This window comes from Miscanthus floridulus, chromosome 3 (genome assembly GCF_019320115.1).
Source record: "Miscanthus floridulus cultivar M001 chromosome 3, ASM1932011v1, whole genome shotgun sequence".
Taxonomy (NCBI): domain Eukaryota; kingdom Viridiplantae; phylum Streptophyta; class Magnoliopsida; order Poales; family Poaceae; genus Miscanthus; species Miscanthus floridulus.
The window spans coordinates 95614832-95620831 of record NC_089582.1 but is presented as its reverse complement, the minus strand read 5'-3'; the positions used below and the strand labels follow the sequence as shown (position 1 = coordinate 95620831).

At 43.2% G+C, this 6000-nt stretch overlaps 1 pseudogene; it reads right to left on the bottom strand.

The window, feature by feature from the left end:
• Positions 1–284: 284 nt before the first annotated feature.
• The window catches only part of LOC136544078 (uncharacterized), a 28819-nt pseudogene continuing 23103 nt past the window's right edge, over positions 285–6000 (bottom strand).

Sequence of the window (6000 nt, the reverse complement as noted above, 5' to 3'; positions counted from 1 at the left end):
TTTTATTGCAGACTTGTTCACAAGTTCAACAAATACAATACACTGCAGACTTGTTCACAATTTCATGTTCATACTAGTTGATTCAACTACACAACAAGTTCAGCTCCTACATATATAGAGTTCAAAGGTGCATGCCACCTACACAACAAGTCTAGCTCCCACATACATAGAGTTCAGAAGCACATATATAGAGTTCAAAGCAGCAGTCAGTTACTGCACAAAAGCTTCACAAAAGCTGCAGTCAAGTGTCACTGCACAAAAGAGACCTTCATTAACCCTTCATCTCATTCCATGTTAGTGTTGCCTTCATTGTCTTTGATGCCATTGGTCTCATGACAACCAGACATGACATTCCCAGCATGGGATGACTCAGTACCCTGCAAGAAGATGAACTTACAATGGTGAGTGATTCTAACACTAAAGATAGCACATCACAACTCAAGGCCTTAAGGAGATGGAATTTAAATAGCCTAAAATAATTTGGCTATCTATTTGAACAATTATAAGACCGCAAATCTGCTCAAATAAGAAAATTGCATGCAGCAAATGGACACATTTGCACCATGTATACAAGAGCTAGCTAGAAACTCATTTGCTGCAAATTAATAGATGTAACAAGACATATCAAACTAGCAGATCACACCACATGAAGACATACAACAGCAAGCTGGAAACTCATTAGCAGCAAACAACAATACTAGATGTTGGTGTTCTTTATTTTGGCCTTTAAACAGTTGAGTACTATGATTGGTAAGGTCACAGTTGCATCATGTATACAAAAAAATATCAAACAAATGCATGGTAAGGTGTGGACCTACTCAATTGGTGGCATAGAAGCATTTGCATTGGCTGCCTACAAAATGTCTCCAATTTCTGCTGGTACTTCCATGTTCATCTTGTCATATAGAAACTAAAACACATGACGATTAGATAACATTTTCAACCAAGTGTTTAAGTCCATACAATATATCTCAAATTCAATAAAATACCTTCATATGTTTTCTTAGTATAAGTCCAATGTGAGAGTCTCTCTGAGAATTTTGCTCCAATTGTGCATTCCTTCTCACAAGATATTGGTAAGACCTTGAATTGGCTTGACTTGTTGTATCTGTCCTCCTAGCAATTCCTTTCATGTGACTTTTCCTTATAGCAACATTTGCTATTGGCACACAGCCATGAGCTAAGCCACGCCCACTACTTTTGTATAGCACACCAGGATCAAGCTGTGCTTCACTCTCGTGCTACACAAAATCATCTGGGTGCTCGGCCTCAAGAGTTATAAAGTAATCATCCTAATGAAAAAAGGCAATCAATTTACCATTCATGTCATGGTGCAAGACATTTGATACTTAAAAATATTTGAAGAACTGACAACATGTTGTTGGGCCTTTCGGCTTGGAATTGGACCACTCTTTTCATTGCTATCACAATTTTTGACACCCGACTTCATGGAGCAAAAGTATTCATGTCAGTGCCAACTTCTGGGCCATAAGTCTTTGCCTACAATACAAAGATCTAATTAGAAAATTGTATAACACAGCAGCAACACATCAACATGTAGAAATCAGCTCAGCATAAGAACTTACCAAATATTGCTTGGTTTGACCATATGGTCGAGACCCACCAATATTTTGAGCAAAATCTGGCCGGTCCCACGACTCTTGAGCAAGGTGGCACTTCTTTAAATATTCTGGTGAGCACCAATGCAGGATAGGGGAAGGGAATGCCGTGTAGAGCCGCGGACGGTCTCGCGGGACGTAGGTCATGGGTTGCCCTAGGTGAGTATCGGTGGCCGGAGGGAGGAGGGATTGGGCCTTAGGGTTTTGGGGTTTTCTTTTATATGCTATTGCAACCCTTTGGGTGGACCCACAAAACAGCGATGGATTTCTTGGTGCCAAGCATCGCTCAGGGCGCGAGAAGAGGGTAGGAGGGTAGGGTGTTTTTCGCTCTTTTGGACGTCCAAACGATTCCTATCGGTTTCTTTTAACCATCAGGAACAAGAATGCTTTCTTGATGGTCACATCTAATTCCTAAGGGTTTTATAAAATTGATAGGAATTCTATCGATGTTTCCTGTCAGTTTTTTAGGACTGACAGGAGTTCTCTTTATTCCTATCGGTTTTATAAAAGCCGTCATGAATTTCAGTGGCTGTCAGGAATTATCGCCAGCCTGGTAGTGTCGGGCACCATCATGACCTAGGGTTTGGGCGGGCGACGTGGCTCCCGTCGGTGAGCTCTTCCCGGCAGCAGCGCTTCCCCTCCCCCCTCCACGTGTCAGGCACCATCTTGACCTAGGGTTTGGGCGGGCGATGTGGCTCTCGGTGGCGAGCTCTTCCCAACGGTGGCGCTACCCCTCCCCATTGTTGTTTCCCTCCCCCCAGCTCACGCCCTAGGCTAGGAGGAGTCTGTCGCTGACCGTTCCCACTGCTCGCGCCCGTGGTGGCATGGCTAGGGGCCTCGCCCTCCACCCCAACCTCTCCCCATGGGTCGCCCTCCGCCTCCTCCTCTCCCCACGGCTCATGCCTTGACCTGGCCAGGCTTCAATGCACTAGAAAACTAGAAAAACTCGGTGTGGCTTTGCCATGCCCTCCTTTGAATTCACCAGCTTACCATGTTTTTACAATTACTACAAAAAGGTTTAGCAGTTGAGCTACGAGATTAGAGTTATTATGATGATTTTAAAGTTGAACTAAGTTATCATTAGCAGAGAATAATACAAATAGCATCTTGAACATTACAGAGACCATGGTTACATTATAGCAATTTAGTTTTTTGAGTCTCCTGATGCGACCTGATCACATTAGTGATGGTAAGTGTAATGACATTGCTCTCACTAAATTGTGCAACTTCATAGCTGTATGTCAACTCTACAATAGTTATGTTGTCCTAGCATAGCCCAACATCCTTCCACTCCCAAATAACTACAGGTAGAGCTTCATTTCAAGAGTTTGCATGGAAACAAAGAATACATCCTGATGTATGAGAATGGCTAAATGGAACTGCTGTAATGATACAATGAAGAAATATTTAGCATATCTAACTTTACTGACATAGTTTTGTTCTTTTTTCATATAAAGTGCATGTCCTTCGGGAAGGGGAAGGGGAAGAGTAAGGAGGGGAAGAGAAGGAACTTCTGGGAGGCTTGCTACTTTGTTAGGAATGCTTGATATATAGCTCACTGCTAGTTTCCTAAGGAACTCCTACTTTTGTTTGACATGTCATTTAGATCGACCTGTATGTTGGACTGTTGGTGTTTGACATGTCCCTGTACGTTGGCATCTAATATTGCATGTTATATGGACCTGGATTGTTACCATTAATGCAATATGTGTGATATTAATTTGTTGTGTGATATTAAATTCTATTTATATGGATTGTTAGTTGAAACGTTGTCAAATTTTTCTAAAAAGAAACCGTATCAAAACTGTCAACTTGTTGTTGATCTGAAAATAGGGGTAAAACCCCCTAATATCAAAATAAAACAGGAGTAAAAATGCATGGGCAAAGTTGTCCTTTTCTCTAAAAGTTAACACCGTTAGAGAGACTTCACAGATCAGGGGTAAATTCTCCCTTCGTTTTGAAATCGCAGGGGAAAAATCACAAAGTTAAAAAAAGAGGGCAAAATCACCATTTCGCTTAAAAACAGGGGTAGAAATGCTTAAGCCCCTAAAAACTGCTATACTACATTTCTCGTATAAATCAAGATGTAACATTTTGTATCAAACATATAGGGAAAGGGTAAATAAATAATCCAATACAAATACTACAAGTACAGAAAAATAGTAATATTGAACTCATTCATCATTACAACTAGATTTTTCATGGTTATAAAAAAACAATGAAACTACAGTGACCTTGTACGCGGGGTGAATAATTACACACATGCACAAGAGTTATGAAAACCGGACATTAAATTTTTTGTGGTGATATATAACCATCTAATGACTTCTGATCTTTGTGGCACACCTTCCTTGTTACACTTTATGCCATACAATCTCAATATGCTGTCTCGCCATAGTCCTTACCTCGTCGAGTCATCAATTTTTTCTTGTCTTTCAGCCAGAAAATCTTCGATTCACTATATTGATATCGATGGAGCAACAACCAAATAGAATAAACTATAGAACATACTATGTCAACTCCACTATCCTGGCATAAATCTGACGGATTTCATGGCGATGGCCTAGGGATCCGAGGAATAGATTTTGACAGACAAAATATTATAAAATCACAAAAAGCATATTATATTTTGATACTTCCTGTGCAATTAATCTACGGTAATGCTCCACCACGGACGTCCGTCCGCATCCAAACGCCGGACGCCATGGGGCCTCATGTTGTCCACGTATTGTACCCACCACACAAATATCAGATACAACCGTCAGGTACTTAGGTGGCTACTTAGACTTATCCTCTCTGGTTCCATCTCACCTCTCTCTCTCCTCCATCTCTCAATTCAAAGCAACAGGGAGAGGAAGGATGTCATGGAGCTTGTGCATCTCCTCCCCGTCTCGAACTTGCGCAGCCACCCGCCCCACGCCTCATGGTTGTACCCCACCTGCCCTCTGTGCGCTGCCGGCAAGCTCCGCGCCACCGCTCAGCACCACACGCGCTACCACTGGAGAGCCCCGTGTTGCCGGCAAGCTCCATGCCACCGACATCTACGCGTCAAAGCTCAGCTCTGCATGCGCTGCCACAGGCGAGCCATGTGTTGCCAGCGAGCTCTGTGCCACCGATGAGCTTCACGCTGGCGACCTCTATGGCATCAAGCTTCGTGCTGACGTCGAGCTCTGTGTCAACGAGCCTTGATTCGCCCATGTAGCAAGAAGATGTGGCGCTGAAAGCTCATGTTGCAAGCGTATCTCAAGTGTTTCATATGCATGTTGCAAGTGTTTCATGTGGATATTGCATATGTTGCCATGGCTATACACGTATGTTATAAGTGTATTGTTCCAAATGTTTCAGCTGTTTTAGACATATGTTGCAAGTGTTTTTTCTGTGTGTTACATATGTTTCACACATATGTTGCAAGTGTTTGATCCGGATGTTGCATATGTTTCACACATATGTTGCAAGTGTTTCATCTAGATGTTGCATATGTTTTGCAATGGCTACACACGTGTTTTTCTTCAACTATTTTGGATGTATGCTGCAAGTGTTTTATCTAAATAAAGCAAAAGTAGATTTGGTATTGCACATGTTGTAGTGGGACCCATCTGCATAGCCATCGATCGCAGCTGCTGGGCTCGCCTGCATGCATGTGGGTGTGGAGGGGGCGCGATCGAGCGGCAGGTGCGGGAAATGGTGTGGGCGCAGATCGAGACGCGCCCCGTGTGGGCACGCACAGGTGTGGAAACGGAGCAGCGTGACCCCCATGTGAAGCAAGCGCAAGCATGCAGGCGGCCATAGTAGCATGCCTACGTGGGGGTGTGGGCAGGTGCAATAGGCATGGGCATTCGAACACGAGGCCAGTCTGGACGTCCAGGCGCTAGCCTGACCGATTAATCTATCTATTCCCCAATGTGCACACTTTTTTGAGCGAAGCCACCTGACGCTCTTTATTGATTTTTGAATAAGGTTACATCATTCACCAGGGCTTCAAGAATAAAGCTAGGGGGTTCATTGACCCAAATACAAGCATGCTTTGACTGAACACCTAAACTAGCTAGATTTTGCGCTACTCTATTAATTCTCTATTACAATGCTCAATAGAAATTGAAGAAAAATCCTGCCAAAGCATATTACATTCGTCATATATTGGCACACTAGATGTTGCTGAGAATCCACCTTGCTTCATTGTCTCTACCACCTCCAAACAGTCCGACTAGATGATGATACGGCTACATCCTATATGTTGGGCTAGAAGCAACCCCTCTCTGAGAGCGTGAACCTCGGCTGTTGGAGCATCCACCACATGCTCAATGTAATTATATAAGCTGCTCCTATAAACATGCCATTTGCATCTCTCAAGACCCCCTTTACCTCCTTCACCTCTTTTAGG